The 12,448-nt window shown below is 43.8% G+C and overlaps 1 long non-coding RNA gene across 1 annotated transcript in view; it reads left to right on the forward strand.

Moving 5' to 3' along the window:
• Positions 1 to 23: 23 nt before the first annotated feature.
• The window catches only part of LOC126989587 (uncharacterized), a 75,124-nt gene continuing 62,699 nt past the window's right edge, over positions 24 to 12,448 (forward strand). Inside the window, exon 1 of the long non-coding RNA XR_007743489.1 lies at positions 24 to 249. This is a non-coding gene — a long non-coding RNA (uncharacterized LOC126989587). The remainder of the gene's footprint in view (positions 250 to 12,448) is intronic.

Genomic DNA, 12,448 nt, shown 5'->3' on the forward strand with positions numbered 1-12,448 from the left:
GCTTAAGGTTTAAGGTTTGGAATCGTAATCACCAGGAGGTACCCTTTCGACGTGAGCAAGTCCTCTGTATCTTTGAACTATGGGTACTGCCAGGACCTCACGCACCACACACCCCATCTCCCTTCCTCAAGAGAGGACAGGTACCACTCCTAGTCAACGGAAAGACTCCCGCCTGAGCAAGCTCGAACCACCGCCCTGTCAGACCGTGAAACCTGGCAGCGCAGCGCTCTAACCAGTTGCGCCATCCATGTGAGTTACTTAAACAGGTTCCTTTATTAAGTTTCTTTCCATGTCATCTCAGCCCCTGCGTTTTCGCAGCTAAGAAGAGTTATATCCATCTCATCAAAATTATGAATCAATTTGTACAGGGTGATCAGCTCTCCTCTCTCCCTTTTTCTTCTTTCCTGTATGTTTTCCTTGGTCTTTTTTTTCCCATTTCCATAACATGGCACTTGTTTGCATGAAATTCCATCTCCCATAACTGGCTCCATCTGTACACTCTGTCCAGGTCTTTTTGCAGCTCTTCAGTCTTCCTGCGTCCTCACTTTTCTTACTAACTTTGCATCGTCTGCAAAAAAGGCCCATATAACTTTTTATACCCATCTCTATCATTTATATATAACATGAATATTATTGGTGCCACAACTGAGCCTTGAGGAACTCCACTCTCTACCTTCCCCCATTTTGGTTTATCCTCTCTAATCACCTTCCTCATTTCTCTTTCCATAGAGTAATCCTTCATCCACTCGATAACCTTTCCCGCCATTCATCCCTACTGCTATAGCTTCTAGATTAACCTTTTGTGTGGAACCTTGTCAAAAGCTTTTTCAGATCGAGATATACACAATCAGCCCATCCTTCTCTTTCTTGCATCACGTCTATTGCTCTTGAGTAGAAACATAGAAAGTTGGTGACACACGAATTCCCTTTTTCTAAATCCAAACTGTCCCTTATTTAGCCTATCGTGTTTTCCTTTTCTAAATGTTCGACCCTTTATTTTTGTATTATACTTTCACAAATATTGCACATTTCACTTGTCAAAGAGACTGCTCTGTAATTTAGTGGTTCAATTTTATCTCCACTTCCATAAATTGGTACAATGTGCGCTCCTTTCCATTCTAAGGGCAGTTTTCCGTATTTATAGAGCATGTTATTATGTCAAAGTGGTTCCAATAATTTATTTATACACCCTTTTAGCACTTGTCCCGAGATTCTTAGTATATATTTTATTATTCAAATAGACATGTTTCGGTATATCCAGGACTTTCTACATTATCAGTCTGTTATTTGCTATAACATGGCTCTGAGGAGAAGGTCACTCTACCAAATGAGCCTGTACACTTACTTTAACATTGTTTGCTCATTGGCTGATATTATATATCGACCAAGAATTGGCAGACAAGGTATGTGGATTAGCTGCACATACATTTTTTTTTTTAAACAAAATATCCAATGAAATGCCTATATATATTATAGTTGCTCATACCAACAGGTGGGGGACCCCCTAGAGAGGAGTTCTCCCAAGTTGAGGAGGCCCTGCTCGACCTTCTTTCTCCCACAGGGTATGCAAGTCTGCCCATTCCTGACAGCGAGGGTGGTTCTTTAAGTAAGTAACTTGATTAACCATTTTCCGTATGTTTCTTTGCCTATACATAGTCTCAAAGCAGGAATTAATATTAGAACACAGAAATAAAATACATAGGATATAAATTTTGTCCAGACGAACTTATGTCATTACGAATATTTTCCATATGTACTTTATATTGTACAAACACCATACTAACTTTTGCATCCGAACTTTTCCATACAACCTTTTTTCATACAAACATTATCCCTGATGAACAATTGCATACGAATTTTAGACACAGACCTATTCCAAACAAGATTTGGTCCTAGAATTATCAGTGACAGTTCACCCAGATGTTAATCCTTCCCTTTCTGGTGGATTCATAAATGTGTACCTGGGAAAGGTAAAGTGTGGCAACCTGGATGTCACACTGGCCCTGTGTCCCAGCAGGACAGTATGTTCCGGCACACCATGGGCTCAAGGGGCTGACGTGTTGGAGATAAGCACTGAGGCCACATGCAGCTTACCATATGTCCCCAACTTTACATGTGGTTGTGATAATACCCTTTCCTAACTATATTTCAGATGCAGCTGGTGCTACACAGTGCCTTCCCTCCCAGGCTCTGGGTCCTGCTCAAGAAGGTACCCATCCCTCCACAAGTGGTACACCGCAGGGAGAGTTTACTGTCATGGTGATTGAAGGCGAGGAGCGGAGAATCCCAATAATATCTGATAGCAGCCTTGAGTCAAGGTGAATCATATAGAAACATCGTATTATGGTAGTTATCGAAAAAAAGCGGTGCATTTTATTTGTATTTGGTTTAAAGCCTTAAACTTTGCACACCTTCCTTTGAAGTACATAAGTGTTCATTCTCATGATCGAATATTTTAAAATAAGACGCTATCAGCGGCATGAGAGTTTAATGACTAAAGAATGAGACGTTATGTGTCATTTGCTTAACTGTAATGGGTTAACAGATGAATATAAGAGAAACATTGTTGTTTACAGCAGCATGAGAAGTAGAGTGCTATATGTATTAGGTTTGTTTTGTACACTATTTTTGCCAAAAACCCTTTGCTTTCACTCTACCATTCCAAGATAAGCATCACAACAAACTTGATGAAATTTTTGGGTTTACTTAAATTTTTGCATTTTTTTTATTCTAGGTTTCATGGAGGAGATTAAGGTGGCACCTCAGCTTCTTAATGTAAATAAAGTACGGGACCTTGTTTCCGACCTTGTGGGGACTCAAAGAGAGGCTGTGTCTTTACAGCGGGAGAATGTGGCACTACAGTAGCGGGAGTGTGTTGCAATGCAGCAGGAGATTGTGGTTGCCTTGGCAGAAATTAGCTGAAACACCAGCAGGCATCCTCAAAACTTGTCCAGGCTATGGGAGGCCGAATTAAATGAAATATGAGTTTTCCCTCATTTAAGCAATTAAGGTTTAAATCATATAGGATTAAGCATTTTTATTTCCCTGGATTTTTTTTCTCTCCTTTTAATCACCAAGTTATGACGTAAATCTTAGAGGATCAAGTTATTTTATCTTTTCCCAAGGTTGTTAGTTTTTTTCATTGTTTTTTTTGAGTTTAGGTGTAAATATTGATTTTTTTGTCTTTTCAGGATTAAGTTTTGATGTAATTTTTTTTTTTGTCTTTGATTCTAGTCACGTTCCATTTGTTCTCCCCGATACCAGAATCTCAAGTAAGTTGAGCCTGTGCTAAGCATTTTTTAGTTCCTTATGTTTCCTAGTCCCTTTTCCATTTTTTTTACCCAATACCATTTACCTCAAGTTGACTGCTATAATTTCGTTTCAGGATTCTAGTATACCTCAAAGTGAGCTGTGCTGTAATCTTAGTTTCTCAGGATTGATTTTTATATTAACAGTCAAATATTTTATAATGCATAAGAGGTCATATTGGCATGTACTCTTTTGTATAATATTTTACTTATACTAAAATTTCTTTATTTTTTAATAAAAGGAAACTATAGGCTATACATCTGTAAACGGTTGGTAATGTTTATACTAAGATTTTATATTTTCTTCATATAAAAGGAGATCATGTTTTTATATAAATGTTGCGTATGGAAGTTGAATATATTTACACTAAAATTTTAAAAATTCATTAACTCCTTATTTGTTGATGAAGACCTAACTTAATGTTTTTTTTTAATTACTTACAGAGAACTTAAAAAAAAAAATCTTCCTGTGAAATATACTCATACATACATGCATACAGAGTAGGGAGAGAGAGAGAGAGAGAGAGAGAGAGAGAGAGAGAGAGAGGAGGAGGAAGATACAAAAATAATGAAATTACAACACACACACACACACACACACACACACACACACACACACACACACACACACACACACACACACACACACACACACACACACACACACAAACACACACACACACAAACACACACTTAAGCAGCTCCACTGCAGATCTCATGTAAACCCTCTCTGGATGAGTTCCTTTCGGACAGTTGCCCCACGCTCATGGTGTCCGGCCGCAGGAGAGAAACCGTCTCCTTCTTCATCTTTCTGCTGGGGAGGTAATGAGAAATAAATTAAGATGAACTTACAGTACTGGCATACTGTAGCATATGCCGAATAACTAGCACCTCCACTTGACATTGCTACTGCATATGTATTAATAAATCTACCCTAAACCTAAGTATACAAGCGGAGCACTGATACAGACAGCAATTTGTGGAGTATATAAAAGATAGCACTATCTCAATGAAATACAGAAGCACCTACAGCTGCTGTGGAGCTGGAACGTTACGTCTAACACAACGGTTGGGGGTAGCTTAGTTAAGACAAGCTGTCATGATCTTGGCACTCAGGGGAGTGTACTGCTGTTGAGTGGTGTGCGAGTGTTCTAAGTGCTATTCGGTTCACGGATAGAGAAAGTCATATCCGCTAGGGTTACTTTATTGGACAAAACATACACAGCTCATTACAACAAGGACAACACATAGAATAGGTGTTTGTTTGTGTATGCGTTTATGTGAATGTTGTTTGTGTAGGGTAACATTTAAGTGTTGGTGTATGTATAATAATGTGTACGAATGGACGACAAGAGGACATGGACGGACAGTAGAAGATAAACAAGTAACAAGAGATAAACAATTAGACGCACAAGAAACAGCGAGACAGGAGCACGAACGAAAACATTAACACAAAGTAAAAATGAACATAGAGTCTATGCTGCAACGCCCCATTTTCTTATGGTCCCTGAGGGGAAGGAACCCGGAATTGGAGCGGTGACTGCTACAGATTACTCCCCCCAGTGACGAGGAAGGAGGAACGAAATCTTCCCTGGTGCTGAGGCGCTGGCAGACGGTGATGCGTTGCGCTGAGTAGCGTTGTGCGCTGAGTTGCGCTGAGTAGAGTTGTGTTGAGGAACGGTAAGTTGCGCTGAGTAGTTCAGCTACTACGGTGGAAGAGTCGAGCTGGGGCGAGTAATGCAGTGACAAGGTAAGTGATTCGAGCTGGAGTGAGTAGTGCAGTGACAACAGCTACAGTAAGTCGAGCTGGAGTGAGTAATGCGGTGCCAACAGCTACGGTGAGTCGAGCTGAAGTGTTGAGCAGCGAGGGTTGAGCAGTTGAGCAACTGAGAGTTGAGCAGCGAGGAGTTGAGCAGCAAGAGTTGAGGAGCGTGAGTTGAGGAGCGTAAGGTGGGCTGCGTGAGGTGGGTTGTGTGAGGTGGGCCGCGTGAGTTGAGCTGCGTGAGGTGGGCTGCGTGAGGTGGGCTGCATGAGGTGGGCTGCGGTGAGTTGAAAGGTTGGCTGTTTAATAGATCCTGGAAGGCTTGAATCCGCACTCCCAAATCGCGAACCACATAGACGGGTTCTGAGCAGAAGAGTGGTGCTCTGAAGGACACCGCCGTAGTAGAGGAAGAGTTGCATGTCGTCGTCAGGTATGGTGAATTCGAGCGGCGTGGAGATGGGCGAAAGGCACTGGCGTAAACGCACCGGGGGCCACGGCAGTCAGAGAGTGCGTCGAGGGAACTGCGTGTGAAGGCGCTAGCTGCCAGCAGGGGCCTCGGCAGTCGGTGAGAGTAGAACGACTGCGTGTGCTAAAGGCGCCAACTGCCAGCGTGCCAGGGGGGCCTCGGCAGTCCGTGAGGGCTTCGAACGACTTCGTGGTAAGGCGCTAGATGCCAGCGTGCCAGAGGCCACAGCCGGTTGAGGAGTAAGAGGCGCTAGCATATGCCAGGAGCCGCGGCAGTCGTGAGTGCGTCGAACGACTGCGTGGGAAGGCGCTAGCTGCCAGCAGGGGCCTCGGTGGCTCGGGGAGTGAACCAGTGTTCAAAAAGGCACTGTAACACAACACTATATGCTTAGTAGGTAACACTGTGACACTAACTGTTGCTGGGGACGTGCTGCACTGAACTGTTGCTGGACACACTGCACTGTACACAAAGATCCACAAGTGAAAGATAATCCAAGAGGGCGGTGGTAGATCCAGGAGGCGGTGGTTAATCCAGGGGGCAGCTAGTAATCCCAGTGGGGTGTCACACTGTGTTTGCGTGTCTCTCTAAGTCTGTGTGGTGTGTGGTGGCGTATACACTGAGTCTATGGCGTGTACACCGAGTCTGTGTGTGGCGTGTACACTGAGTGTGTGGTACTGTGTGTCTCAGTAATATGTCGCACTGTGTTTGAGTGTTCACTGAGTCTGTGTAGTGTGTTACACGATGTGCGTGTCTCAGTCGCCGGACCAGCGGGAAGGCAGGAAGGGGAAAGGGTGGGGGTGGGTGGGTGAGCGCCGGGAAGAGCACTATGGGCATAAACGTTGCCTGAAGGGTGCACAAGGGGCCTGGAGAGGGGGCACAAAGGGGGCCTGGAGGAGGCGCTGAAGGTGCCTGGAGGAGGCGCGCAGAGGGTGCCTGGAGGGGGCGCACAGAGGGTGCCTGGAGAGGGGCAAAGAAGGTGCCTGGAGAGGGGCACAGAAGGTGCCTGGGGACGGCGCATAAGGGGCCTGGGGGCGGGGGGGGGAGAACCCTGAAGGTGGCAACCACGCCTACGGCGTAATGTTTCTCCCGACCTGAGTGCTCAGCCCCACGAACCCCGAATGGAGGTGAGGATTTTTGCCCCAGGAGAGGGCGGACGAATGGACAAGTTACCCTGCCCAGGTCCTCCACTCTGGAAGAGAGTGCCCTTGGTACGGCACTGGCTAAAAGCCACCTTGAATCATAGCAACACTGCAGGGGTCACCAATTGTTGGTGGTAGCGAGTGTTCTACGTGCTAATCGGTTCACGGATAAAGTCATATCCGCCAAGGTTACTTTATTGGACAAAACATACACAGCTAATTACGACAAGGACAACACATAGAATAGGTGTTTGTTTGTGTATGCGTTTGTGTGGATGTTGTTTGTGAAGGTTAACATTTAAGTGTGGGTGTATGTAGAACAGTGTGTACGAATGGACGACAAGAGGACATGGACGGACAGTAGAAGATAAACAAGTAACAAGAGATAAACAATTAGACGCACAAGAAACAGCGAGACAGGAGCACGAACGAAAACATTGACACAAAATAAAAATGAACATAGAGTCTATGCTGCAACGCCCCATTTTCTTATTGTCACTGAGGGGAAGGAACACGGAATTTGAGCGGTGACTGCTACACTGCAACACTCCACCAGACCTGTGGAGACACCTGTATATGAAAATGTTTGTTAGGCATCTACAAATACTTTTAGTAGTGATTTCTGTTACCCATCCTACAACACTTTACTGCACTACATTGGACAAATTAACCTCTTAAGGTTTCATGATAAGGCTAACTCTAGCAAAGAGGCAAATTAAGTGGTACAGAACTGAAAGCAAAGCTACCTGAAGCGAATTTTCAAGACCCCAAACGTTTGCTCCACAACAAAACGTGTCCTAATGTGAGCCCTGCTGTAGCGCTCCTCTGCTGCTGTCTTTGGGTTAGCTACAGGGGTAATCAGCCATGATTCTAAAGGGTAGCCGCTGTCACCTGCATTATAACAAAGCATAAAGCAAAAGAATCATAATAACTTATCTTTATTCTAAGGATGAACACCTCACCATACACACCTAGGAGTAGGTACTCTCCAAACTCTCCTTCAGCAAATCGCTCCCGCAAGTAGCTGTTGCGCCAAATGAATGAATCATTTGTTGTCCCTGCGAATGAGTTATTGTGATGAAACCTACATCTGCACTGTAATAAACATTTACCTGTTTATTGGCATATGTACTATGGAGGAATTATAACCAGGCTTAGATATTATAATTAGTACTCAAAATTTCCGGTTAGGTAATAATGTGTCGAGTACCGACTGACATCCTAATATTTGAAATTACCTGGGAATCTGATACAGTAACTAGTGATCAAGCCAGCAGCATCGCATGCGACTTGTATGTTTAGCGAATGGAACCTTTACCTGTTTATGTACAGGGCCTCATCAATTCTTGGACCCTTGGTGGCAACATGTGTACCTGTGGACATTTTTTCACATAAATATTTGCATATTCAATGACAACGTAAATATAAATATACATGCTGATGTATCAATTATTACTTCAACAACAGCAAACCATTATTTTCATCATTGATAAATATTTTTTTCTGGACAGTTATTTAGAGTCTTACACTCAATAGCTCCAACAACTCTGGGCAAATTGCGTATTCTTGAAAAGTTTCTAGCCACTGCTCTTCTTCCTTGTTCTGAAGAGGGCATCTTTATCTCACGCATTGCCTTGTTGGGCAAAGCATTTGCCACATCCATGAACACCCGGCTTACACTTGGCTGGAAAGGACCTGAAACAGTAACATGGAATTAATCTCATCAGTTGATTACTGGAGCTTAATGCAGTTTCAATAATATATCCAGTATCAGGCCCTGCATCCCCCAAACTATCTAAAAGTAATATGCATAGAATTCCTTGAGCACCCTCATGTCTGTCTCATTCTTGCAAGAAAATTCGGTATTTGTGAAGTTTCGTCTCACACAACAATTTGTATGTTGTTTGCATCTACATTACGACAATTCCAACAACTTTTCTTAATAACGTTTTCCCCGCAAATTAATATTAAGGGATAATGAAAAAAAATAGGAGGTTAGGTTAGGTTAGTTAGGATAGGTCAGGGTAAATTGGGATATAAGCAATTTTAAGCTTCACTTCCACGGGAAATGACTAGTTTCTGCCATTCCCCCCCAAAAAAAAAAAAATTATCCACGGGTCCCCCAAGATTGTTATGGTGGAAGTGGGGGAGTATCTCAGAAAATGTTTTTTCCCATGGAATTCAAGGTCACAGTTGCATGAATCACATTAAAAACTGTGTGTGTGTGTGGGGGTATATGTTTCATGAGAAAATGGTGGGCGAGATGAAACTTCACAAATTCCGAAAATTCCTGGACACTCATTTTTTTTCATTAAGGATATGGTTCGATTACATTACAGATACCTCTAGGTGAAGCTTGGTGATAACAAACGCCTAGTTTAATTATGAAGGGTTAAAAGGATACTGCTACTACAAGACTCAGTGGCTACACTGAGTTGGAAGTCGTATTCAGGGGTTCTTACCGCTGGTATTATTGCTAATAAGAAACTTACCGGTAATGTTTCCAATAACTTGTTGGAAAGAGCCACTGGCATACATTATCAGTGCCAGCAGCACCTGTGTGCAGGTGGGGGATGGCGTGTGCCCTCCTCGTCCTCCTCTGTAGATAGGGCTCAAGCTCCGCTATCAGCCGAGTGATCTCTTGTCGAGGGAGTCTGTACTAACTGCTGAGCTCTGCATCACTCACGGAGAGAGGGTCAAGGCGATCACGTATTCTCCTTTCTCTCCTTAAAGCACGGTCATGCAAAACAGCGATAAGAATCTCCATCGTGGGTGCTGGCAGTGGTCTGACTGAGGATGTAAACAAACGCAACCCCTGTACCATCTCGCTTTTATGGAAGGAATTTCCCATATTACCTCTTACTTTTATTTATTTGTCAAGAAACACTAATTATGACATATTTCATGTCAATATAAAGAAGGTTGTAAGAGTTACACCAACTCCGTCGAGATCGTAACTTACATCCTCCTTACAACTCCTTAACAACCTCCCGGATGCTTCCTGAATTCGGCGGAGGTTGTACCTCGGCCTTCCACCGTTGTAAGGCTTACAACCTGCTCTCTGAATATGGCCCCAGGCAGACTACAACCGGCGGAAGGGCCGACCAAGCTCCTCGCCCGACGAGGACTGGCGTGTCACTGATGGCAGTGCATTGTTTTTTTTTTTTTTTTAATGTTTACCTGCACGATGGCAGAAGGGGCTATGTTGAGAGCCCGGCAGAGGAGCTAGGCGTCAAGCCATGAGGCCCTGCTCTGCTGGTTAGGGCACGGGTGCATTTTGCACCCGTAGCCGGACCCGAACGAGCAACTCAGCAGTCTATTATAACCCGGCAGCGTCAGCGGACCCATTTTTGGGCTCCCGCGAGTCGGTCCACTGAAACGGTGGACCCCGTATGGGGCTCGGCTCAAAACACCTAATTCGAGCTAATTGCAGGCGGTAGCGGCATTGAGCAACCCACCATGCATGCCCTGGGTCAATGTGAAGGGTAATTGATCTTGAGGTTGGCTTATTTGTCATAGGTGGTGCTGTAAGGTCATGGCAGACTGAATTAGCTATCCATACAGTAATCACTTGTCAAATTCTCTATAGTAAACAACAAGCGACTCTCGGCTAGATGCCACGTGTCACGAGACTGTTTATTTTGTAACAAATACCACCCAAAAAGAATGGAGTTTGAGTTTAAATGATATTTTTAACGGCTTTATGGTTATGAGAGGAGTACTCTGAGATACGTTCCATGCTCTTTTCTTAGTCTCAAAATGCAGTGTAATGATGCCGTTTCTCGGCCACTTCTCGGCTTTCCCATGGCCGAAGCCCACGGGATAAGCTGGCTCAAAGGCGGGAGAGTTGCTCGCTCGACGAGTGCTGGCGTTCCACCGGCAGTGCATCGTTGTTGTTGTTATTGTTTTATGTGTACCTGCACGTTGGCAGGAGGGGCTATGTAGAGAGCCCTGCAGAGGAGCTAGGCGTCAGGCCATGAGGCGCTGCCTAGCTGGTCGGGGGCACGGGTGCATTTTGCACCCGTAGCCGGAGCCGAGCGAGCAACTCAGCAGTCTATAAGCTGGCTCAAAGGCCAGGAGAGTTGCTCGCTCGACGAGTGTTGGCGTTCCACTGCAGTGCATCTTCTTAAGATTTACCCCCTTAATAGGGGGACAGGGTCTTTGGCCAAAAGACGGCCCTGTAAGGGAGGGCGGGCAATTCAAGTCCCGGCGGGTGTAGGGACGCCTCCGCCGCCGCCACAGCCACGGGTAACACCCGCCAAGCAGCGACGGAGGCACGGGCTCTCAGGGCAGGCGCCCAGTAGACACCCGTAGCGGTGCACGGGCGAGCAGCCGACCGGTCGACTTGACTGCTGCGGGGGGGCCCAAAGCGAGGATACCCAGGCGGGTCAACCACGCCGCCGCAGAAGGACCCCACAGCTGCTCGCCCGACTGCAGTGTATCGGGTACGCGGCCTTTATATACCCGAACATCAAGAGGCAAAAATGACTGCCTCAAACCGCTGTCCAATCAGCGACGAGCTTACATCAACAGCTTAAAATACATTTGCAAGCTACATGTATATAATATATAACTTTAAAAAAAAAAAATAATAACCGTAGAGCAGTTTTCATTGGGCTCAACCATTTAAACAATATGCGTATTGTGTGAAGTGTCATGCAATGATAAAACGATGGAACTGGCACTGATAAATAATCGGAGGAGTATCGTTTCGTAGCGTAGCCTAATACTGCCCCTTTCTGAAAAAAGATTTTGATTTCAAAAATGATGTTATTATTGTTATGCTATGAAATACGAAAATAATAGTGGAAGATCAGTTTTCACTGCCACTGACCATTATAACAATATGTACTTCTATTAAATTTTAAAATAATAACCAAAGAACAGATGTCAATGCCATTAAGCACTATGGCAATACGTACTTCTACTAAACTCTCACCTGTATGTTATTTATACAATGTTATAACAATGGAATTGGCACTGAGGACAAGTGTTTCGTAACGTAGCCTAATATTTCCCCTTCTACATTATAGCTTTATATGTTAAAACCAAAATATGCTATGCATGCAATGTTCCCAGGAATGTAAAGCCATGAAATCACCCCCCCCCACACCCCCACCCGCTCATGATATACGAAAATCATAAAAAGAGATCAGTTTTTGCAATGATATTTCAACGGAATATTTTCATAAGCTTCAGAAACTGACGTGTTACCAAAAAAGTCAAACAATCTGTTAGTTATAATTACCCATGTGCTTTTTTTTATTGTATATTAGAATTTTATACAAAAAGAACGTATTGCATTAAATTAGCGTCCTCAACTGACGCATATATTATAAAAGCTGACTCCTAAGGAGTAAAGTTCTGTTCCCTGAATCGCTAGCTTTAGAATACTTGTCAACAACGAAAAGAACAATATGCCAGTGGTTCAGAGAACAGAATATAACTTCTCAGAAGTCAGTTTTCTAATCTATATGTCATTTGATAACGCTCATTAAGTGCAATACGTTTTTTTTTTCGTGTGTATTGATTAAATGACTTCGTTGTTGAAAAGTATTCCAAAGATTATTCTATTCCTCTTCAATAAAGTGATGTCCGCTATTCTCGTCTTTTAATCAATATGAATAAAAAATCATCTCAACGTTTGACACAGCAGCTGTTTTATGAACGTGAAAATGAAAATTCATGAAAATCCGATTCACTTTTTTCAACCTTTTTGAAATACTTAATGTGAGAGCCGACAGCATCTAAGAATAAGGGCCTAATTATGCAA

This window comes from Eriocheir sinensis, chromosome 6 (assembly GCF_024679095.1).
Source record: "Eriocheir sinensis breed Jianghai 21 chromosome 6, ASM2467909v1, whole genome shotgun sequence".
Classification (NCBI taxonomy): Eukaryota; Metazoa; Arthropoda; class Malacostraca; order Decapoda; family Varunidae; genus Eriocheir; species Eriocheir sinensis.